A 25,376-nucleotide genomic window follows, 5' to 3' on the forward strand; every position below is an offset into this window, starting at 1 on the left:
GAGGGGGGTATGGTACGGGGACGAGGGCGAGGATCAAGAGCAGACCGGAGGCCGGGAAAAGGAGAAGCGTACAGTGCACGAGGACGGCGAGTGCGGCACGATGTTGAGGCCATGCGAGGATAGGGTGCTAATGGGCTCGACACCGACGGTGTCCACGGGGCACGCAGTGACAGCGACCCGGCGTGCGTAGCGTGGTTGAGCTGGGCACAGTGCCTAGGACTTGACATCCACTCAGGCTTTTCTAAGCATTCCCTACTACCCAAGGCTAACTTTTCCCAGGTGTTCTTCTTTCCTTCCCTTCCTTGTCCACAATATGCGCCAAACTTTGTATGAAGTGAGATCGCAACATACATGCTTCCTCCGAAACCACCTCCTCTTATTTACTTTGAGAGAATACTATTTCATCAACCCATTGTGGATTTCTCGTTCAAACACCCAAATATTTGTATCAAAAGTGGTATGGCGGTGTAACTTGGTAAAGGTACTTGGTCAACAACCTCGATACCAGCGCGTGGCGAGTAGCGTCACCATGTGGCAGCTGTTCCACAGGGAGCCCTCAGTTTTGTCACGACACTATAAGCTATTAACCAGGCAACTACTACCAATTTCATGGCCTAAAGGCGGTGGGGTCATAGACCATAGAATGAAGGGAGTATTGCAAGGAAAGATTCAAACAACAAGGGTTCCCTTCACAACAAGGGACAATGAATTCAAATCTAGCGGTAGATTTGATTTAAAGAGATTCAAGTGTTCTACTGGGACATCCACAATTAATTGATACAATGTCCTATATTATCCAATCATGACTGGTTTGCTGATATCTGGATGGCAACTTCTCTTGTAACCCACCTACCATCGCCCTTGAAAACTCTAAGCATGTTTAACGGGAATTAAGTAGATGGATGCAATAAACACAGGGAAATAAACCAAATGCATATTCAAACGGTCTTATATGGGTACATCATACAGGCATCCAGTCTCCCATTCACGACACAACATTCACCTTCCCTACGACGGACGATCTCAACAGTACGGACGAAAACAACGGCAAGAGTACAATACCGGAAGACAGCGAAGAACAGCACTACTACTACGGGTACAGCATCTCAAGGCAACTAATCTACTTAGAACTACGCATCTTCATTCCCGTGCTTGGCGGATTCTTCAACCGCCTTGGCTATGGATCTGCATCTTCTCTTGGCGATGGCTGAGTGAGAGGAATCAAGGGCTCTACTTCTAACACTTCCGAAGGTGGAGGTGCTGGTGGCACTGCAACACCGGTCCTCCTTCTTTCAGGCGGGTGGATAGGGATCCCTTCCAAGATCGAGGAATCCTGCCTTTCAGCAGCCAATGTCCTCTACTTAGCCCTGGTGATAAGATAGGCCTCCCACAGCTGATGGACATGCCAATCTTCAGCCTCCTTCAGAGCTTTGGACATGGCAATCTCTTAGCTCTCAGCAGCTGTAGCACTGGCATGCACCTCGGTGAGCTGCACCTAGAGGATTCAGGTGAAGATCTCAACTCCCTCCGCCCGCCGGAGGCAGATCCTCAGTTCCAAGGCTTGCCGATCATATTGCTCATCCAGGGCAAGAAGGTACACGGTCAAATGCACCACGGTAGGACTATCCTCTTGTGCATCTCACCCTTACAAAGCCTCCATGCGAGCCCTCCATGCCCTCTGATTTCTGTCCAAAGGTGGAAAGAACCGCATGGGGTACCAGCAATGGGCTCCTCATACATCTGGCAGAGGTACTGCAAGACTTTGCGGGCCACAACCTGGTAGGTGTCAATAAAGCTAAACCCAGTTGCGGTCGCACTCTAGGCTCCAGTGGGGTCGGGGAACTCCTCACTCTTCCCAATGTAGACGGTAACCTCACACCGCTCGGTGCCTTGCTCCTCATACTCACGGCCCTCATACTCGGGACAATCTTTGACTCCAAGCTTTTGCAGGGTGGCATGCAGGATTCTAGGAAAACCCTCAATGTTCAGGCAGTAACTACTAACCCAGGCTCCTGCCATTTCTGGCGGTGGTTGTGAGGAAGGCTGAGCAAAAAGCTGGCTCAAAGGAAAAGCTAAGCGAGCTAAAGTGCGCCGAGTGATGGTACCAATAGCTAAGCCAGGCTCTGTTTATAAAGGTGGAGCGGTCTGTGGTCCTAACGTGGTTCACTAGGGTTCCTGCATGGGATCATTACGAATGAATCGACCAAATTTCGCGCATTCAAGGCGTGCGATGTGTGGTGCCATTACTAAGTAGTGAAAGCATCTAGGCCCCTAGTTGGATTTCGGTGATTAATGTCAATACAAGATTACTATGACTAACGTGTGTTTTGCAGAGGCAATTAAGTTAGGTCATGGTAATGGAAATCGATTGGGCAATCGAGGTTGTCATGCCCCTACGATGGAAATCGTTTCGGTTTTTTAAAGGATGGACGACAAGGTTAAGGATAACTAGTTCTAAGTGTCGATTGGAGTTGGAGAGACACTTAGAGTAGTTTAGGACTTTGTTTTTCCTTTGGCCGTACTATTAAGGGGGGTATGAACGGGTAGCTTGACCTAGTTGAGTCTAGTGAGTTAGGTGTGGTGCACACTTGTTAAAACTAGCTCTGGGTAGCTCCTATGAATGCCTAAGATCCTTTGGAGCAAACTTCATTCACATATGTTTGAAAGTTGGAAGTGAATGGAGGGTCAAACACTGACCGGACGCTGGCTCTGGTGCGACCGGACGCTGGCCGCAGGGTTCGGTCAGTTCATTTGACCGTGAAGAACAAGTCTGGTGTGACCGGACGCTGGAAGGTCATGTGATCGAACACTGAGGGCTAGCGTCCGGTCGACTCCAGTAAGGGTCCAGACTTGGGAAAGAGTGTCCGGACACGCCCGGTCAGTGGTGACCGGACCCTAAGTATCCAGCGTCCGGTCGTTTACAGTAAGCATCCAAGAGTGACCGGACGCGTCTGGTCGGTACTGATCGGACCCTGACAGCGTCCGGTCATCTCTTGAAAACTGTTCGCGGGTTGAACTGACCGGAGCGTCCGGTCAAAACGATCGGAGCGTCCGGTCATCCCGCAGAGGTTCATTTTTAGGCTGCCTTATAAATAGAAGCTCCACTCGTGAGTGGAGTTACTTTTGCTCATTCCAACAGCTGAGAAACACGTTTGTGAGTGCCAAGAAGAGCAAGGTCCTAGTGAGGTGTTTGTGATTTGAGAATCCAAGAGAGTAGCCTCACTAGCAAATCAAGAGTAGCAAAGTGTGCATCCATCTTCTCATTAGGCTTCGCGTGGTCAAGTGAGAGTTCGTGCTTGTTACTCTTGGTGATCGCCATCACCTAGACGGCTTGGTGGTGATTGGGAGTTTGGTGTTCACCTGACGGAGCTTGTGGGTGACCCAACTCAAGTTGTGAGCGACTTTGGGTGATTCGCCGCGATGGAGTGTCGAAGAATCAACTCGTAGAGAGCACTTGATCCTTGTGCAGATCAAGGGGGAGCTACACCCTTGCGCGGGTGCTCCAACGAGGACTAGTGGGGAGTGGCGACTCTCCGATACCTCGACAAAACATCGCCGCGTTCCTTTCTCTCTCTATTTACTTTGAGCAATTCAATACTTGTTTTACATCCATAGAATTGCTTGCTAGAGTAAGTTTGGAACATAGGTTGCGAGTTTATTGTGCATTAGTTTAATAGAAATACTTTTCTAGGCACAAGGGGTTAATTGGGCTATCTGTAGGATTTGATTATTGCAAGAGAATTTCGAATTAGCCCAATTCACCCCCCCCTCTTGGGCATCTTGATCCTTTCAATTGGTATCAGAGCCTCATGCTCATGTTTTTAAGCTTAATCGCTTAGAGCAAGATGTCTCACGGGGATGGACCTCCTCCTATCTTTGAGGGAGATGATTTTCCATATTGGAAAATCCGCATGGAGGCATACTTAGAAGCTCTAGATGTTGGAATTCTTAGAGCCGCCTCTCAAGGGTTCCCAACACCTAGGAATGCCGCACAACTTCAAGGCGATGAAGTGAATTATGAAAAATGGAATGCAAAGGCTCGCAACACCATCTTTAGAGGCCTTTGCAAAGATGTGTTCAATCGTGTAAAGAACCACAAAGACGCCCATGCACTATGGTCGGACGTTTGTGCGCTCCATGAGAGAAACAAGAGTGAGCGTGAGGAACGCTATCATCTTGTGATTAAAAAGCTAAATTCTTTTGAGATATTTCCCAAAGAAAATGCTAATGAGATGTATTCTCGATTAAATGTTCTTGTAGAGGAAGTCAATGGGCTTGGACTTACTCAAATGTCACCATCCAACATTGTGAGAAAAATCTTGAGTGTCCTCCCCATTGATAAATATGGGCACATTGTGACCGTGCTACATCAAGGTGATCTTTCCACCGCTACACCGACACAAATCTTGGGAAAGATCAATGCTCATGAGATGTACATGCACATCACACCACAAGATGGCTCATCCTCTACAAAGAAGAAAGAGAAGGACTTAGCATTCAAAGCTAGCCAAGACAAGGGCAAAGCAAGACTTGAGTATGAGAGCTCAAGTGATGAAGATGATGAAGAAAGCCTTACCCTCATGGTGAAGAAGACCACCAAGATGCTAAAAAGGCTAAACAAGAGTGGCATCAAGTTTGATGGCAAGAAGAAGAAGTTCTTCACTAGCTCAAGAAGAAAGCCAATCTCCGAGATGGATTGCTACAATTGTGGTGAACTTGGCCACCTAGCTCATCAATGCACAAAGCCCAAGAAAGACAAGTTCAAGAACAAGGGCAAGAAAGATGAGTCAAGCGATGAAGATGAAAAGAAAAAGAACAAGCCATACAAGAAGAGAGATGGCAAAAAGAGGGACTTCTACAAGACGAAAAAGAGTGGCAAGGCCTACATTGTCGGTGATTGGCTCACGGACATTGATTCATCAAATGGATCATCCGATGATGATAGTGACGATGAAAAGGTGGCCACCATTGCTATTGATCTTGCATCTTCACCGCCACCATCGCCATCATCCTCTACACACCTATGCCTTATGGCCAAAGGTGAACGCAAGGTAACTAAGAGTGATGATAGTAGTGATGATGAACATGTTAGTGATGATGATAGTGATAGCGATGATGATGACTCACCTACATATGATGATCTTGTCAAAATACTAAGAAAATATACTAAGATCATTAGAAAGAGTAGAGCTACAAATGAAAAACTTGATGCTAAAAATGATTCACTCTTAGCTAAGTGTGATACATTAGAAAAGGCTAATGATGAGCTCAAAGAAACAAATGATTCTATATCATCCAAACTCAAGGAGCTCAAATCTTCTAAGAAAGAGCTTAAAGATAAAAATGATAAACTTGAGTGGGTGCACAATGAGCTTATCACTAGTCACAATAAGCTAAAAGATGAATATACAACTCTAAAAATTAATTATGATACCCTTATTATTGCACAAGAATTCTTACCAAATGAGCCATATGATGCTACTAACCATGTTGTTAAGATTGATATAGCTACCTCATGTGATGATTTAATTGATGAAAGCATTGAGCATGGATCTAGTAGCAAGGGCAAGCAAGTGGTTGAGTGCAATGACTATGATGAGTATGTCAAACTCAAGAGTGACAATGAGAAGCTCATGAGAGATCTTGAAGAGGTAAAAAGTCACAACACCATTGTGCTAGAAACTCTTGATCATGACAAAGAGGTGATCCTTGAGAATGAGAAGCTAAAAGAAGAAATCAAGAAACTCAAGGAGGAGAAGAACAATGATATTCTCAAGGAAGAGAACAAGAAGCTCAAGATGGAGAAAGAGCATCTCAAGGTGGGATTGAGCAAGTTTGCTAGAGGCAAGCATCTCCAAAGTGAGCTACTCATAAATACCATCATGAAGATGGATAGAAGTGGCATTGGATATATGGCAAGTGTAGAGAAGAAGAAGGCTCAAGCTCAACACCAACAATCAAAGCCAAAGCCAAAGCCAAAGAGATGTTTTGAGTATGGACAAGAAGGCCACTTTGCTCATGAGTGTCAAACTCCACCACCACAACCCTTACCCAAGCATGCTAGACCCTTTGCTTTCAATGCTCACTACATGCTTAGAAAAGATTCGAGTGGAAAGATGAAAGTCATGTTCTTAGGTCCCCCAACAAGAGTAGGCCTAAGAAAATTTGGGTGGCTAAGTCACTTGTTGAGAAGGTGAAGGGCCCTCAACAAGCTTGGATCCCTAAAGCTTGAATCTCTTGTGTGTAGGTGAATTACAAGACCGGTGGAAGTTATTGGGTTATTGATAGTGGTTGCACTCAACATATGACCGGTGATCCTCGTATGTTCACCTCACTAGATGAAGAGGTAGATGGACAAGAGAAAATAACATTTGGAGATAATTCAAAGGGCAAGGTTAAAGGATTGGGCAAAGTGGCAATCTCAAATGATCATTCCATCTCCAATGTGCTCTATGTTACTTCATTGAGCTTCAACTTGCTATCCGTTGGGCAATTGTGTGATCTTGGCTTTCAATGCTTATTCACCGAGAAGGAGGTTGTTGTATCCAAGGTAGATGACAATCAAGTGATATTCAATGGATTTAGATACAACAACTTATATCTAGTTGACTTCACCTCCGAAGATGCAAACTTGAAGACTTACCTATTCACCAAAACAACACTTGGGTGGCTATGGCATAGAAGACTTGCTCATGTTGGGATGAGCTCACTCAAGAAGCTTATGAAGAATGATTTGGTGAGAGGGTTGAAGGATGTGAAGTTTGAGAAGGACAAGCTTTGTAGTGCATGTCAAGCCGGCAAGCAAGTTGCAAACACTCATCCAACCAAAGCTTTCATGTCAATCACAAGAGTGCTAGAACTCCTACACATGGATTTATTTGGACCAACAACATACAAGAGTTTGGGAGGAAATCTCTATTGTCTTGTGATTGTGGATGACTATTCAAGATATACATGGGTGTTCTTCCTTCATGACAAATCCGAAGTTGCATCTTGTTTCAAGAAGTTGCCAAGAGAGCTCAAAATGAATTTGAAGTGAAGCTCAAAAAGATAAGGAGTGACAATGGCAAAGAGTTTGACAACACAAACATAGAAGCTTATTGTGATGAAGTTGGAATCAAACATGAAGTCTCTGCAACCTATACTCCTCAACAAAATGGTGTAGTTGAGAGGAAGAACCGGACTTTGATCACTCTTGCAAGGACAATGCTAGATGAGTACAACACCCCCGAAGCTCTATGGGCGGAAGCAATCAACACCGCATGTTATGCATCCAACTGCCTATTTCTTCAAAAGTTCCTTGTCAAGACACCGTATGAGTTGCTCAATGGGAAGAAGCCGGACGTCTCCTTCTTTAGGGTGTTTGGTTGCAAGTGCTACATCTACAAGAAGCGGCAACACCTAGGGAAGTTTCAAAGACGTTGTGATATAGGTTTTCTTGTTGGTTACTCATTGAAGTCCAAAGCATATAGAGTATTTAATCATGCCACTGGCTTGGTTGAAGAAACATATGATGTGGAATTTGATGAATCTAATGGCTCCCAAGGAGCACATAAGAATCTTGATGATGTAGGTGATGAACCATTGAGGGAGGCTATGAAGAATATTCCGGTGGGAGACATCAAGCCAAAAGATGATGAAGATGATGTATAAGTCATTAACCAACCTTCTTCATCAAATGTACCACAAGATGGTGAAAAAGATGGGAGGGTAGAAAATGAAGATACTCATATCTCCCATGAGCAAATGGTGGTACAAGCACAAGATGTTGATGCTCCACAACCTCCTCCTCAAGTGGTCAATAGAAGAAATACATCTCTCCTACAAGATCATCCACAAGATCTCATCATAGGGAGTCCAACAAAGGGGGTGATGACTCGATCTCAAAAACTTACTTCATTTATTGCTCATCACTCTTTTGTCTCTTGCTATGAGCCTACCAAGGTAGAAGAAGCTCTTAAAGATCTAGATTGGATCAATGCCATGCATGAAGAGTTGAACAACTTCACTCGCAATGAAGTTTGGAATCTTGAAGAGCGACCAAAAGGTGCAAGAGTCATTGGAACAAAGTGGGTGTTCCGCAACAAGCAAGATGATCAAGGTGTTGTTGTGAGGAACAAGGCAAGACTAGTTGCAAAGGGGTTCTCTCAAGTTGAAGGTTTGGATTTTGGAGAAACCTTTGCACCGATTGCAAGATTGGAAGCCATCCGTATCCTTCTTGCATATGCATCACATCATGAAATGAAACTATATCAAATGGATGTGAAAAGTGCATTCTTAAATGGCTTTATTAATGAACTAGTCTATGTTGGTCAACCTCCCGGGTTTGAAGACCCTAGATATCCTAATCATGTTTATAGGTTGTCCAAGGCACTATATGGGCTTAATCAAGCCCCAAGAGCTTGGTATGAGCGCCTTCGGGATTTCCTTATTGAGAAGGGCTTCACCATTGGGAAGGTCGATACCACACTATTCACCAAGAAGCTTGATGGGCATATCTTCATTTGTCAAGTATATGTTGATGATATCATCTTTGGATCATCAAATGAAGACTCATACAAAGAATTTGGTGAATTGATGTTTAAGGAGTTCGAGATGTCAATGATTGGTGAGCTTACATTCTTTCTTGGTTTTCAAGTCAAGCAAATGAAAGAAGGCATCTTCATCTCTCAAGAGAAGTACACAAAAGATCTTCTCAAGAGATTCAAGATGGATGAATGTAAGCCAATCAAGACCCCAATGCCTACCAATGGACATCTCGACCTAGATAAGGGAGGTAACTCGGTTGATCAAACTCTCTACCGTTCTATGATTGGTAGCTTGTTATATTTGACTGCATCTAGGCCCGACATCATGTTTAGTGTGTGTATGTGTGCTAGATTTTAAGCTAGTCCTAAGGAAACACATTTAATTGCCGTAAAAAGAATCCTTAGGTATCTTAAGCACACACCAAGCATTGGCCTTTGGTATCCCAAAGGAGCTTTATTTGAATTAATTGGCTATTCCGATTCGGACTATGCCGGATGCAAAGTTGATAGAAAGAGCACATCCGGAGGGTGCCATTTGCTTGGTAGATCACTTGTGTCTTGGTCCTCCAAGAAACAAAATAGTGTGGCTTTGTCCACCGTCGAAGCGGAATACATTGCCGCGGGTGCTTGTTGTGCACAAATATTATACATAAAACAAACTTTACTAGACTATGGAGTAGTTCTAGAGAAAGTACCTCTTTTGTGCGACAATGAAAGTGCGGTAAAACTTGCAAATAATCCGGTTCAACACTCTCGCACCAAGCATATAGATATCCGCCATCACTTTCTAAGAGATCATGTAGCTAAAAATGATATATCACTAGAAGGTGTAAGATCCGAAGATCAATTAGCGGATATCTTTACTAAACCGCTAGATGAGGCTACATTTTGTAGATTGCGGAATGAGCTCAATGTACTTGATTTTAGTAACTTCACAAAAAATTGAGCTTATGTTGTCCCTTGCATTCATTGTAATATACAACATGTTTAATTTGTGGCAATGCACATAGGGCTTGTCTAACATGGTTAAGATAACCGCCGAAAAGCGTGTGAAGAAGCTTAACCTTGGATCAAACTTGACAAGCAACTAGATTTACTTACAAGTATTGCATATGCATGAATGTTGCTTTGTCGTTTTGTTCCATTTGCCCCCTTTGTTGCCTATTTTCTTAAAAAGAATTATAGCCTAAGGCAAAATATTTTGAAAAATATGAGGGTTTGAGAGAGGTCACTCACATCAGTCCCAATTAGTGTTTATTTGGATCTTATTCAAGTTGGGACTTGATTGGGAACAGGCAGCGCGAAGGAAGTTTGAAGTTTTGCTGGGAAAGGTGCACCGGATGCTGCACCGGACGCTGTTGTCCAGCGTCCGGTCAGTTCACAGGAGGTGAACTGCTGATGAAGGAGTGACCGGACGCTGCATCTGTGCGTCCGGTCAGGAAGGGTTCAGCGTCCGGTCGATCGAAGGAAGACCAAGTTGTACTGACCGGACCCTGCCTGCGTCCGGTCATGGACCACCGGACGCGTCCGGTCCCGATTCTAGAGGATTTGGACCTCTCTGGAATCGACCGGACGCTGGGTGGTAGCGTCCGGTCGCTACCACTGGAGCGTCCGGTCAGTGGATCTCGCGCGATTTCTGGACTCTTTTCTGTTTCCGTCTCTGTCGCGTCGGTGGATCTATTTTTATCGGCGGGTCTTTCGTTTTGACTCCTCGTGCCCTAGCCCTAGCTCTTGTTGCCGCCTCCTACGCCTCCTTCGCTCACCAGCCACGCGCCTTAGTGCCCCTGCCTCGCCGCATCACCGCAGCTCGCGCGCCACCGCGCCAATGCCGGCCCGTCGCAGCCACCACGCCTCCCTAGCCGCCATTGCTCACCCGCGCCAGCACATCTCGCAGCGCCGCCGTGCTCCAGCCTACCGCGCCTCTACAGCACCGCCGTGCTCCAGCCTCCTCGCGCCCAAGCTCGCCGCTCCACTGCTGCCAAGGTTGCCGGTCTTCACGCCGAGTGCCCTAGCCCTACCATCCCATTGATTGGTAAGGCGAGTTTTATTTTTCAATCTTGATCTCCACAATTGTGACCTAGATCAAATTCTCAATGCATTGATTCCCCATTGCATTCAGGGCATTTGACCTAACCCTAGCTGGTTCCGTGATCTCCCGTGTGACTTCTTATCTCTTCTCGGATCGCTGGTCGTCAGGTAGAAAGCCACTCGATTCAAGTTCGCATCTACATTGCTTTCTCTATTAGGATTTCGCATCTATTAGCAATATGGTATTTATTTGTATATCCATCTATTCTATCGTGCAGCAAGTCGGTTTCATTGTGTTTCATCTGGTAGTTGGCAGTCAACTCGGAGCCAAGCTCGCGAGTAAGGATCAAGGCCAAGCCTCGAAAGCGGCAGTTTGACAGTTGATCTTCATCAGCGGCAGTTCACCATCTTGTCAGTTCAGATGGCTCGCACTAAGAATATTGGTGGTGGCCCAGGTGATGATGATCGGAGGCCCCCGCCTCGCCAGCCAGCCGGATCTAAGGGCAAGTCAACCAAGCAGCTAACATCCAAGAAGCGGAAGTACCCCGATGCAGAGACAGTGAGAGCAGTAGCTGTTGCAGAGGCCGTAGAGCATGCCGAGAGAGGTGGTGCCCGCAGTGGAGTTATCATTGTAGATCAGCCAGTTTCACCCGTAGTTAGAGCTGCGATTGAGGATGTTGAGCGTCGTCATGGTAGTCCCGCTGGGACTGCCACGTTTGCAGGACGACAGGTTGCCATTGAGGAGGGTCTGTCAGCATAGCAGCAGCCCCCACCAGCAGAGCCTCAGCCAGCCTAGGAGACTCAGGAGGGTCAGGAGACCGAGCCGGCACCTCAGCTACGCCGCTCGAGTCGTACCAGTGCTGTAGTTCCACCGAGGCCAGTTACACAGCGCAGGGGTTCATGCCCTCTGCCCAGACCACAGGGTCCGCCTCTAGTGGTACACCTCGACTTAAGGGCCGCTACAGCCAGGCAGGTTCAGCAGCTGTGGTTTGTTGAGTTTGAGGTTTGGTTTCCTTCGAGGAGGGATGAGAGAGCAGCTGAGGGGTTCTACACGCCACTGCAGGAGGATTTCTACAATGCATATCTTAACAGTGGGGTAGTGTTCAGATCTCAGAGAGTCTGTCAGATAGAGTCTATTGTGGCAGCAGCCGGAGAGAGCATTCGGCCATACTTATCATATTTGCTAGGACTGACAGATTTGATTGGACGGATGGGCATATATGTACCATCTTGGGTCCGTCAGTTTTATGCTTCACTCTACATCAATCCACATCATAGATTCATTCACTTTGCCTTCAAAGTCAAAGACTACAGAGTGACGAGTGGCAGAGCTAGAGAGATACTAAGGCTATAGGAGCAGCCTGTTAAGATGCATGAGGTTTGCTATGGATAGCAGGAGCCTCCCAGGCGTCCTCATGGAGGGCAGGTGCCCCCTATAGATTTAGTGCGGCATTGCTTCAAGGAGCCTTTTGGTGAGGGGTCGAGCAGGAACCCTAGTGACTTGACTCCTACAGCGAGGGTACTAGAGGCCATCATCAAGAGGACACTGCTTCCCAGGTTGGGATACAGGGAGGGCCTGACTCGCTTATAGCTCTGGCTTCTCAATGCCATCATGCAGATGACAGTATTTGACATCTAGGACCTCCTTCTTTCAGAGATGGAGGATACTATAGCTGAGGGATTCAAGGGTCACAGGTAGCTTCCCTATGCTCACTGGATCACGTTCCTCATTCGTAGAGTTGTGCTTGATAAGCCCCCTGGCATGATGGATGAGTATACAAGTGCCACTACAGAGTTCCCAGCCTACAACCTGTCATAGAGGATCAGACACACCACTCCTCAGGCACCTAGACAGCCTAGCCGTCGTCCCGACGTGCCAGAGTCCACAGCTCAGCAGGATGAGATCATCAGAGGGATTGCAGCCACTGAGGAGGAGGAGCTAGAGGCACAGCAGGAGGTGAGTGAGTACAGTGATAGCTCTAACGACGACTACCAGCCTATACCTCAGATGCCTCCACGCAGACATGATGCAGAGGCCGGTAGCTCCAGTTCTGCTCCACCTGCTCCGCAGACAGACCCCGCTCTCATTGCTATTCTTGAGCGGATGCAGCAGGATCAGACACGACAGTCACAGGAGACAGTTGCCAACTTCACACAGTTTCAGGCTCGTCAGGACGAGTTTCAGCGGCAGCAGCAGCTCCTTTAGCACCAGCAGTTACTTATGTAGCAGCAGCTCATGGGATTCATGCAGCATGTAGTGACAGCCATTGGGGTCCCACTGCCACAGCCTTCGTCCCAGCTTGCACAGCCTCCTACCACTTCGATGACTCCAGCAGTACAGCCCATCGGGCTCTAGAGTCAGGGACAGCCTCTAGCTCAGTTTACTTCACCTCCTATACAGGTGTCCTAGTGGTTAGCATCACCTGGTGTAGCCCCGCAGTTCACTCCTTATCACACGGGTTTCTCACCAGAGCAGACTTCCTCGCTATTCGTGCCTGAGACGTCAGTCTCCAGGAGTCTTGGAGCATCATTCAGCGAGTTGACCGGCATGCCTACTCCGCCTCACATGCATACTGCCGGTCCGTCTATAGCAGCTCCAGCTATCATGACTACTCAGAGGCTCCCCTCATCTGTCGCCTCGTTAGATCCTACGACAGACATACTTGCAGCTTCACAGGCAGCACCAGCCCCAGCTCAGACCTAGACCACTTCAGCGACACTTCCTGCTTCAGAGGGTCAGTTAGTTCAGAGCTCAGGGTCAGATGATGATGGCGCCCAGTTCCATCTTGCTCCACGTACTTCAGCACCCGACTCGTCCGCTGCAGCCCCGCCGACCGACCCTTAGGTTTTGGTATTTGACGCCAAAGGGGGAGAGGGTTTGAGTATGTAGACTTAGGGGGAGCGAGTTTCAGGGGGAGCTAGTTATCTAGTATTAGCTTATTATATACATTTGGAGTTTTATTTGTGTGATACACTATTACTTATGCATTCGTGTGTTTACTTTCATGCATACTATAATATATATGTGATAGTGCTATCTACGTGGTTGTGATATTTGACATGTGTGACTACTACTTTGCTTTATCTATATGTCATATCACTTGTGTAATGCTCATTTGCTTTTGCTTCCGCGTTTATACTTCGAAGCAAATGAGCTTTGTTATTTGTACTCATGCTTAATTCATATCCTTTGAGTATATTGTGTTGGCTTGGGTCATATAAGCTTGACTAACTCTTTTGTTCTTATTGACAAAAGCTTATATGAATCAAGCCCATCTAAAAACCTCACTCCATAACATACTCGAGGTGGTATTGTCATCAATCACCAAAAAGGGGGAGATTGAAAGCATCTAGGCCCCTAGTTGGATTTCGGTGATTAATGTCAATACAAGATTACTATGACTAACGTGTGTTTTGCAGAGGCAATTAAGTTAGGTCATGGTAATGGAAATCGATTGGGCAATCGAGGTTGTCATGCCCCTACGATGGAAATCGTTTCGGTTTTTTAAAGGATGGACGACAAGGTTAAGGATAACTAGTTCTAAGTGTCGATTGGAGTTGGAGAGACACTTAGAGTAGTTTAGGACTTTATTTTTCCTTTGGCCATACTATTAAGGGGGGTATGAACGGGTAGCTTGACCTAGTTGAGTCTAGTGAGTTAGGTGTGGTGCACACTTGTTAAAACTAGCTCTAGGTAGCTCCTATGAATGCCTAAGATCCTTTGGAGCAAACTTCATTCACATATGTTCGAAAGTTGGAAGTGAATAGAGGGTCAAACACTGACCGGACGCTGGCTCCGGTGCGACCGGACGCTGGCCGCAGGGTTCGGTCAGTTCATTTGACCATGAAGAACAAGTCTGGTGTGACCGGACGCTGGAAGGTCATGTGACCGGACGCTGAGGGCTAGCATCCGGTCGACTCCAGTAAGGGTCCAGACTTGGGAAAGAGTGACCGGACGCGTCCAGTCAGTGGTGACCGGACCCTGAGTATCCAGCATCCGGTCATTTACAGTAAGCATCCAAGAGCGACCGGACGCGTCCGGTCGGTACTGACCGGACCCTAACAGTGTCCGGTCATCTCTTGAAAACTATTCGTAGGTTGAACTGACCGGAGCGTCCGGTCAAAACGATCGGAGCGTCCGGTCATCCCATAGAAGCTCATAACGGTTCATTTTTCAGACTGCCTTATAAATAGAAGCTCCACTCGTGAGTGGAGTTACTTTTGCTCATTCCAACAGCTGAAAAACACGTTTGTGAGTGCCAAGAAGAGCAAGGTCCTAGTGAGGTGTTTGTGATTTGAGAATCCAAGAGAGTAGCCTCACTAGCAAATCAAGAGTAGCAAAGTGTGCATCCATCTTCTCATTAGGCTTTGCATGGTCAAGTGAGAGTTCGTGCTTGTTACTCTTGGTGATCGCCATCACCTAGATGGCTTGGTGGTGATTGGGAGTTTGGTGTTCACCCGGCGAAGCTTGTGGGTGACCCAACTCAAGTTGTGAGCGGCTTTGGGTGATTCGCCACGACGGAGTGTCGAAGAATCAACCCGTAGAGAGCACTTGATCCTTGCGCGGATCAAGAGGGAGCTACACCCTTGCGTGGGTGCTCCAACGAGGACTAGTGGGAAGTGGCGACTCTCCGATACCTCGACAAAACATCGCCGCGTTCCTTTCTCTCTCTATTTACTTTGAGCAATTCAATACTTGTTTTACATCCATAGAATTGCTTGCTAGAGTAAGTTTGGAACATAGGTTGTGAGTTCATTGTGCATTAGTTTAATAGAAACACTTTTCTAGGCACAAGGGGTTAATTGGGCTATCCGTAGGATTTGATTATTGCAAGAGAATTTCGAATTAGCCCAATTCACCCCCCCTCTTGGGCATCTTGATCCTTTCAAGTAGTATGACTGTAGGGCAAGGGTCCGACAAGAGCACAAAAAAGGGGTACGAGGAGACATGGGTCACTACAGGCGTGAACCACGGGCGAACGTGGAGGATGAAGCCATAGTGCATACCTAACTCTAGAATAGGAATGAGTAGGTCATGCACAATACGACATGTGTGACACCTATGGATGGCATATCTGCTAGCAATGCGACACTATAATGCACAAATAGGATATGCATGAATGCACGTCCTATACGTCCTTTCACTGTTGCCAACATATAGGGAAACCGTTCTTAGCTTTTTGGCACATCGTTCTCTCCCTATTGGCGACCAACCCCAACCACCGACCACCTCAGGAGCAACATGCACACAAACCAAGCCGTGTCTTAGATGCATGGATGCATGTGTAAGTACAAATGTTCCTGCATGGTCGATGAATCATTTTTATCTGATGGTAAGGAGGAGAGTCATTAAATGTGTCCACCTGCCCGACTTGTTTTTATCTGATGGTAGCATGGAGGGGAGGCATTAAATGTGTCCACCTACTTTCGACCCACCCTGCGTAGGTGAAGATGTCAAACGCTTTTAAATTTGCTAAGTGAATTTCTAGATAGCTTAGGGAATGGCCTCGGACACTGCTCGTCTCATGCGCCTAAAAATCCTGCCGCTTTCCTTTTATTGTTCTCTGCGCCAGACTAAATGGTGGACTGTGCCAGGTCCAATGACCGCTCCTCCATTACAAAAGGCCTAGCCTAGCCTAGCCACTTGGTACCACCACTTGATGAGTCTCAGCTCACCTAGCCTTTCTCCCGAGCAAGCTTCTCGCTCGATCCTTCCTTGTAACCATCATCCACCAAGGATGGTAGGAGCCTGGGTTAGCAGCTATTGCCTAAACACTAAGGGTTTTCCCAAAATCCTGTATGCCACCATGCAAAAACTCGGAGTCAAGGATTGCCCCGAGTATGAGGGTCGTGAGTATGAGAAGCATGGTACTAAGCGATGTGAGGTCACCGTCTACATTGGGAAGAGTGAGGAGTTCCTCGATATCACTGAAGCCTAGAACGTGACCGCAACAGGGTTTTGCTTTGTCGACACCTACCAAGTTGTGGCCCATAAAGCCTTGCAACATCTTTGCCATATCTATGAAGAGCCAATTGCTCATACCCCCATGAAGTTCTTTCCACCCTTGAAAAAGAATCGACGAGTATGGAGGGCTCGCATGGAGGCTTTGCAAGGGTGGGACGCGCAAGAAGATAGCCCAACTGTGGTACATCTGGCCTTGTATTTGATTGCTCTGGATGAGTAGTATGACCGGTAGGCCTCAGAGCTGAGGAAGTGCCTCCGCCGAGCCGAGGAAGCCGAGATCTTCTCCAGGATGCTCGAAGTGCAACTCGCTGAGGCGCACGCCAATGTGGCAGCCACAGAAAGTCATGAGACTACCATGGTGGAAGCCCTGAAGGAGGCCGAAGATCGGCACACCCAGCAGCTGGAGCATGCTTATCTAGTCACAAGGGCCAAGCATAGGACGCTTGACACAGAAAGGCAGGAACCCTTGGTCTTGGAGGGAATCCCTATCCACCCACCGGAAAGAAGGAGAACTAGTGTTGTAGTACCACCAGCACCTCCACCCTCGAAGGTATCAGAAGTAGAGTCCTTGCTTCCCCTCACTCAGCCACCACCATGAGAGGAGACAGATCCTTAGCCAGTGTAGAAGAAGAACCAACCGAGGCCGGGAATGAAGTTGTTTGGTCCGACGAAGTAGATGTGTTGTCCTAGGGGACATGTACCCATAGTTAGTAGTGCTTTTCATCGCCATCCTCTAGTGTTGTAATCTTTCCATTGTATTTTAGCCGTAGATGTTAAGAACCATTGGGTCGTAGGAGCCAAACGATGTGTCGAGAATGAGAGAGGGAGTCCATGTATGCTGTACTCGTATAAGGACGTTTTGGACATGCATTTTGCTTTATCCGTTGTGTTTGTTATGTCGATTTACCCTTAGACCTCGTTAGACTTACTTAGGGTTCTCAAGGCAAAAAACAAATGGGTTACAAGAAAAGCAACCGTTCAGATGCAAGCAGACCAGCTATGATTGGAAATGAATCGCAAAGGAGGTAACAAATTAAAGACCTCCCACTAACATAGTGTAGGCTTTCATTTTCAAGTTGTATGTTTGACCTAAGACCGCATGCAAATTAAAGCCACGCGCACCGCTAGTGGCCACTCACCCGCGCTCCTTTTCTCGCACACTGGTGCCGTCCTCTCAGCGTCACACCACTGTCTCTTCTGCACCGCCACCCACCGCACGTCGCACCACCTCCCCACGACACTACTCGTGATGTCACCTCCATTGGGCCGATGCTGCCGCTGCTGTCCCCCACAAACCTGATTCCCTCAGCCCCCGATGCTGCTCAGTGTCGCCGATAATGGTGCGCACCCACCCTCTAAACCCGTCGTCAATCACCTATAAAATGCCCCCCAGCTCCTCCTTCACAACAAGACACTCCACACTCGACACTAATCACCCGCATAAGCCCTCTATTCAATTGCCAACCTATTTCAACATTTTAAGAAGAAGCCTAAGATAAGTGCTGCAAGCTAGAGACTATCAAAGAAAACATCAAGCAGGAGCCGGAGTACATTGTTAGAAGCAAGAAGCTGACACTCTCAAGATGTGCTTAGATGAAGATGATCTCACCATGACCATCTTTGCTGTCTTAACTCCTACTATGGTGGCATCAATCATATTGTATATCCTTGTAATGCGCCCGCTACCCTACGAGAGGCCCTGAGATAGTTGTTGAAATAAGAAGAGCTAAATAAATATTCAAGCTTTGTGGATTTATTCAAATTTCAAGGGCATAGGGCCTGTCCACAACTTGACTACACATGATTAAGTTATTTCTTACATTCACCAAATAAATAGCGGCGCAATTCCTATACCAGCTATATTGTGATGCAAGGTCGTTTGCAATTGTTATTGTGATTAAGTTTTTACGTACCTAGCATAGTATCAGTGCTGGGTATCTATGTGAGTTTCTTATCAGTAATAACTAAATAAAGTTTGTACAGGCTGCACTTTAACATTTATGAGGGATACTATGGTGGCTGTAATATGCAATATTACTTTTACTCACTCTGCCATGGGGTATCATTCTATGTGGAACTGTTTTAGGTGGTAGTACTTAGACCATATATATGACAGCGATAATACATTTGTATGGTTATATGCCTGCTACCACCGTGTCCTCCCATACTTTGAGGTTAATGGGAATAAGGAAAAGAAAATGTCTTAGAAGATCAGTACAGGTGACGCCTTTGCTTCTTCAGAAGGTCATTTTTCATCTAGAAGGTAGTTTTCCAATCTCGCTGCCCCCAATAATACTTGTTAGCCTGTACGTGTATCCTATGCAATCTTATCATTGTTTCAGAATAATTATTTTAATATTTTCTTTTGTGCTGGTGCCTCTGATATCTACACAATACACAATTCCCTGAATTTGTCACAAGATAGCTCTGAGATTCCTGGAATGCTGCTCCACCTATAAAAGTGTCAAATACTTATACTGATGTCCTATTGGCAGTCGCAAACTTAGTCATGCATATCACCTATCTGTATTAACCGTTTTTGTAACAATTTTTATCCAAGCTAAATAGTAAAAAAGCAAATATAAAACAAAAGGTTTTGGTAACCCACCTGAGTCTGCCAATTAATCAATGGTTTGTGTGATGCTTATTTACGTGCTCTTTGTCAGATAGTGAGAAGTTCTAAATTATGAACTCATTTGGATAGACCAAAGTCATATGTTCAATTAGGACCACAGAGGGCTTATACACCTTCCAAACTTACACTTAAATTTATACAACTTTCAATTTATACGATGGAGCATATATTTCTTTCTCGAACACGCATGAGAGCTGCGTATCATTTCATTAAAAAGAAAAGAAAGAGTAATGCAGTAGCAAAGCCAGCACTTCTATTCAATCCAATACAAGGCTATGCACTATATAGAATAATAACTCACCAATATAGGGTTAGAAATTAAAGCCAAATATTAGGCAGCAACAAATCTGAAAATACCAATCAAATAGAATACATGAGGGTAGATCCACCTGAATGCTGTAATTGAATGCTATTGTCTTTGTTTAATGCTAAGACAGGCAAAGGCCTAAAACTCTAAAAAAATACATGAGGGCAACATTAGTTGTAAATTGTAATATACATGCACAATACAGTTACATACTGCTAGGGAAAAACAACTTAAAATGAATGGCATTTTTTTCATAACGGTACAGTACAATCAGGTAGTAACACCGATGATGCCACTGGTGTTTAGTAGGTAGATCCAACAAAAATTTACCGTTACTGAAATTTTGCAAATTAAATGTGATTTTCTACGTCACACTTTCATATTTGAATGCAAGCAACTCCCTAGGAACTCAAGCAAACTGTCGAGGAAGTGTCATGTACTGGCTTCTGCATCAAGTGTACTTCTGACTCCATCTTGAAATGAGATTGGCTTGGTAGCACCGTCAATCAAACAATCCAAAATACAGACTAGACCTGAGCAATCTCAATCAATCCATTTCGAAATTTGAAGCAGACACGTTTAATCTCAAGAACAAAGAAGCCTTCTCCTGCTGCCGCCAATGGCAAAACAAATGAACACAGTAAACTTGTCACAGTGATGTATCATTGTTGAATCCTCCCAGGTTTCTATTGCATTTCAAGTCCCTAAAATAAAGAGGAACAGGTATGATGGATACATCTCGGCAAAGCCAACCGTGGTCCATAAACAATCCCTACTGTTTATCGGTGTAGATGTCCGAAAAATAAACAGAATGACTCCTCGAGGAACTGCCAGTACAGGCACAATGACAAAAGGACGCATCCATCACCTGACTAGTTAACCAAGCCCATGATTTTGTTCACTGTACAGACGAATACCTACTAATACTAATTGTTGGAACTTGAAATCATCTGCAGGGGCTTAGCCATGAGTTCAGGCTACAGAGGAGAATCTTTGCAGCTAGCAGCTGAATAAACACCACTAGCTGTGCCACTAGTTAGTTTTAGAATGGTCCAGGAGCGGGGAATCAGAAATAAGTTCCATCTCCATATCCTGCTACTTTTTAAGATAATTTTGTGCTGTTGGCGTGATTATCTTAATGAAGAAGTTCAGAAGCACAAGCCACACTATAGAGTTCTAGACAAATATAAAAGAGAAATTCCACTGTTTCTCCTGTACCTGGTACAATTGCTGAACCAATAAGAAAGTGAGATGAATAATTAAGGGCGCGTAAGACAGGTCATTCAAGCTCAAAGTCAAAGGGTCACAACTTTAAACTGATGGTGCTAACCTCCATTTGTGAGTACGGTGAGACTGGGGCTGGTGGTGATAGATACTTGTCCTTGGCAGCATGGAGTTTGGCAATCACAGATGGAAGGGTGGCAGAAAACCCAGGAATGTGACCAAATATCCAGATTAACTCCTTTTCAATAAGATACAAGAGCTAATTGTTGCATAGGGACACGATAAAGAGTGTCTGCGAGAGAAGGAAAAATGATACATGTCAGACCACTATTGGAGTCAACCACCTGACAAAAACAAAATGACCCAGGTACCATAATAAGCTTAACCAGAGAGGTATCACAATTAATTTTAGTGAGTGCTTCAGGAATAAGAGTTTATTTTATTTGTCAGCAATTTTATATTCTCTAATTATGGATACTAAATAAACCTATAGAATCAAACCAAATCCAGCTCATCAAATTGTGTTCCATTACTGAACTATCATTAGTTTTATTGCAAGTAGGATTTTGAAGAATTAATTATGGGGTAGAGAAATAAACATGACACAACTCACTGAGCGCTCATCCTATACTAATAGATCAAAGCAACTCATAAGAATCATAACATAGTTTGTGCTAAAATCATATCCAAGGGGCTAAGCTTTCAAGGCCTAACATATAAGCTAAAGAGATGTGGAGGCTGCTCAGGCCTCAATTAATCCCAGCAATTCCTTTTATCTTATATATGATTTGCTTTACTCACAGACTTCCTCAAGAAATTTGAGATGAATCATAAGGTGCCAATCTCAAATAGAGAAGGCAAAACTCAGGTACTCATAAAAAATGCTATACATTTTATTATATTGGAAATGAAATTTACCAGCATTGTGGCATCGACTCAGTAATACTTTATCCAACATATATGTAGTAAAGAACCATATAACACCTCACTGCAAATGGTTATTTTCACTCAGCAGGAATGTCAATCTCTCCTTTGGTTGAGCCTGCCTGTGATACTACCACGTTTTATATAACTTTCTAACTGGAATGCTCATGTTCACATTATTATGCCAAAACATGCACAAGCAGAGCAGATCTATACCTTGACCTCCATGCCACGCTGAAGTTCTCCTGCATGCAGCCGTCCAAATGCTATTCTTCCTTTGTGCTCATCATATTCAGTATTAGATACCTTCATAGAAGCCAACAATCAAGCATTGATATGGAGGCAATGAAAGATAAGTGCAGATATAGGCTGTGAACACCAAAACATGTTGAGAAGCTAGAAAGCCGTCTCAATAGAAAATTTTTCATGATAAAACAATTGGAGCTTTATAAGCATGAAGCCTGGAAGAAGCAACAAAATAGATAAGGTATTCATATTATGTGTTTGGTGAGTTTCGTGCTCAAATTACCAATGGCACCCTTTTAGTAGAAATGAGTGAGTGTCCATGTGACACTAGTTTGGGAGAGATCAGCTGTGAACATGAATTGAGATTGGAGACTTAAAAATCCAAGAGTAATAAAAATAATAATAATACAACTATTTCTTGATTGTGAATGTCGGAAGTAATTAATTTTCAATAAAGTTTTCACTTTTAGTGAATGCCAGATATCAGTCATCAACAAGAAACACCTATAAATTAATTTTCCAAGACATGCCTTTCAACATTTTAGGATAACGCTGTTGCTCATATTTGATTCGTATGAAGTAGGGCTGTGGAGGCTGTCGGGATCACTACTTGAATAGGCATTTAATCGAACACTTAAACTACAGGCAGCAGAAATCTAGCATACGGAGCATCAAACCATAGCACATGTTTCTTATCCAAAGGTGAGGAAGGGCAGATGGAGTTGTCCCCCCAGATCAACAAGAATCCCCAGCAAAGCAATCTTGCTTACCCTCTGTGTCCCCTTTCTGAAACCAACACAATTTGACATTCCAATTCCGTTAGCCTGCTGGAGAGGGGATGGGCTGCAACGCCTAATGAGGAGCAAGAGAAGAGGAGGATGTGGGAACTCACTTGGGCTTCAGAGCCAAGGAGCATCAGCACCGGCGCAGCTGCCGTCGCGAGTATAGCATGGAGGAGAGACGAAACCATAAGCTGAGGAAGCCCAAGTACTGTACAAATCCTAGGCATGTCCATTTACAAAACCACGGGCAACGACACAGGTAAGGCACAAGCCGGATGAAGAAAGGAGAAGGAAGGAAAACACAGGACGCAGGCCCACGGACGCGAATCCAGGTCGGGCGTACTGCCGGCGATGGCCCTGCCGCGTGGGTGGCGCACGCCTGCCTAGGTGTGGCGTAGGGGGCAACCGTGCTGGGGGCCATCGCTCCAGGGGCCACCCACGGCGGTGCGCCGCCCGCGCAGGGGCCTGACATGGCCGGCTCGCCCGTCGCTGCTCCGGAGCCGCCAGCGTCGGGGGAGGAGAAGAAGAGGACACCCACCGCCGCTCCGGGGTGGCCCGAGTCAGGGTAGGAGAGGAAGAGGGTGAGGTACCGCCAGATCGAGGTGCCGAGTTTCATCGTCGCCGCCGCCGATGGCGAGGAAGAGGCAGCTAGGGTTTCGTCGAGCACACGCGGACCGACGGGACGAGGCAACCGGCATTGGACGGCGCACCATGGCGCCGTGCTGGGGGACGCCGCTGCGCCGCGCACAGGGTGCGGGGAGCCTCGGTGGTCGCGACGAGGAGCGAGGGAGAGAGCGAGAGCGCGGAGAGGAGAGAGAGGAGGGGAGGAGCGGAGCTGCTGCCGCCTGCCATTTACACGAGAGAGAGAGAAAGAGGAAGGAGCACCATTTTACATGAGAGGACCACGGTGGAGCCCAGCTCTGCAAAGCAAGCAAGGCCCCAGCAGCATGCATGCACACGTACTCATATGCGTGCTGACCACCATGCTAATTAGGCACCGGCCATGCATGTCGAGAATCCACCGTCCCCTGCTACGCGCCACCGTCTATTTGCGTGCCGGGTACGATCACCAGGGAAGCGATACTTCATTGAATGCGTCCACTTGCTTCATCTATCAATTGCTGAATGCACGAAGGAAGACCGGTTGTGACACGCTTCATCTGAGCCATAGAATTTCTATCTAACGTACTAAATAAACAGAACATACATGGACACCCTGGGAGCCGGCGGCGTGCCTTCATATCTTAAATGCGATGACGTTGGTCAGAGGTGACTGACTGAACATGAGGAGCTGAGTTGCCAACGTCGTCAGGTTAGTAAGTGTCCTAGTCAGAAAGCAAGCACTCACAGGCATGTCCTAAGTCACCTTTTCCAGATGTGCAGATGCAATCAATAATAGCTAGTTGTGCTCAAGTTTTAGCCCTGCTGCATTACTATACAAGTATTCTTTATCCATCCTCGACGGAAGATGAATGCTGAATTGCTGATATTGTATGCATATCTGCCTGCAACTGGCGGTGTTGAAAGGGACGTGCATGCTGCAAATTGCAAAACATTCAAACAGATCCTCGCCTGTCTCTGTCATGCACTCAAATAAGCAGCAAAGTCTGATCTCCTCATGGACATCTATCCTACCAGTCACAAAGCTAGTGAGCATCTAGCTCGTCGTTAGTTGTTGGATCACACAAAAAGGCAAAAAGTTTAGTCACATAGTAAACATGCATATAAATGACATATAGCAAAGCTGGATTTTCATTACGTTTTGCGTTTGCTAAATTTGATTTTTCCAGCAAGCCACTTAGTAAAAGTTACATTTGATGGCCAAATAACACTGCTCTATCCATAAACCAAAACAACACGCACATTACTGAGTGATATAAGCAGCACTAAAATATAAGTAAATAGTACATCCAACTTGGAAGAGGTTGTCATCTTAATTTGACTCATAAATCATAATAAGCAAGGACACCAAACCCACCATTAACTCTACCACTAATAGATTATTGTGGACGATGATGGGGATCAGAGTAGTGTGTGAAAGCTAGAGTGGAAGTGGGTAATCAGAAATCTAGCTAAGAATCGCACCTAATCTTGTCATCAATATAATCAGAGTAGTGTGTCACCTAATCTAGCAAGACGCGCTCTGATGCCGACCACTCTGATGATCTCTGTGCTCCTCCTCCACTAGCTAGCTTCGCCCTGCTGCTGGCGCTCACCACATGAAAGGAAATGGATGGAGCTAGCTCTTCAGAACTCTCTGCGGCATCGTGGGCCTAATAGGGAGTGATTATGTGCAATTCTCCTCTCATTAAAATCATCAGCGTGCTGCAGGGGCATAATTGAGATGCTAATTAAACTAAACGGCCTACAGTCAATCAATGAACACGCATGCATGTTGTTGTGGAGTGCAGCCTGCTGACCAATTTGGTGGTGCTGTTTCAGTTGGTTTTGATTGGCACCCTATGCATCTTTCGGGATGCAGAAATTTGACATGAATCAGCTCAGGATCACTTGATTCCATTTTATTTATTTAGAACTAGCCCATCAACTCGTGCTCCCGTGTAGGCTAATGTTTTTAAAAATTATTGTATTTAAAAATTATTTAGAAATTAAACTCATAGTTAATAATCAAAATTGTTTACTTACTACTCTCTCAGTCTTTCAATACTTCAACATAATACTTATATAGATGTGTACTTATCTTTGTCCAGTTATGTTTGATTTTTAATTATAATTA

The 25,376-nt window shown here is 45.6% G+C and overlaps 1 long non-coding RNA gene across 1 annotated transcript; it reads right to left on the reverse strand.

Annotated features, from left to right (window-relative positions):
- Positions 1–20,196: 20,196 nt before the first annotated feature.
- Positions 20,197–20,940, reverse strand: LOC136524873 (uncharacterized). The gene is made up of 2 exons (XR_010776226.1): positions 20,794–20,940; positions 20,197–20,675 (listed from the first exon to the last, which is right to left on the reverse strand). It is a non-coding gene; the product is annotated as an uncharacterized lncRNA (long non-coding RNA).
- Between the last annotated feature and the right edge of the window lie 4,436 nt (positions 20,941–25,376).

The sequence above is a fragment of the Miscanthus floridulus genome, chromosome 18 (assembly GCF_019320115.1).
Source record: "Miscanthus floridulus cultivar M001 chromosome 18, ASM1932011v1, whole genome shotgun sequence".
Classification (NCBI taxonomy): Eukaryota; Viridiplantae; Streptophyta; class Magnoliopsida; order Poales; family Poaceae; genus Miscanthus; species Miscanthus floridulus.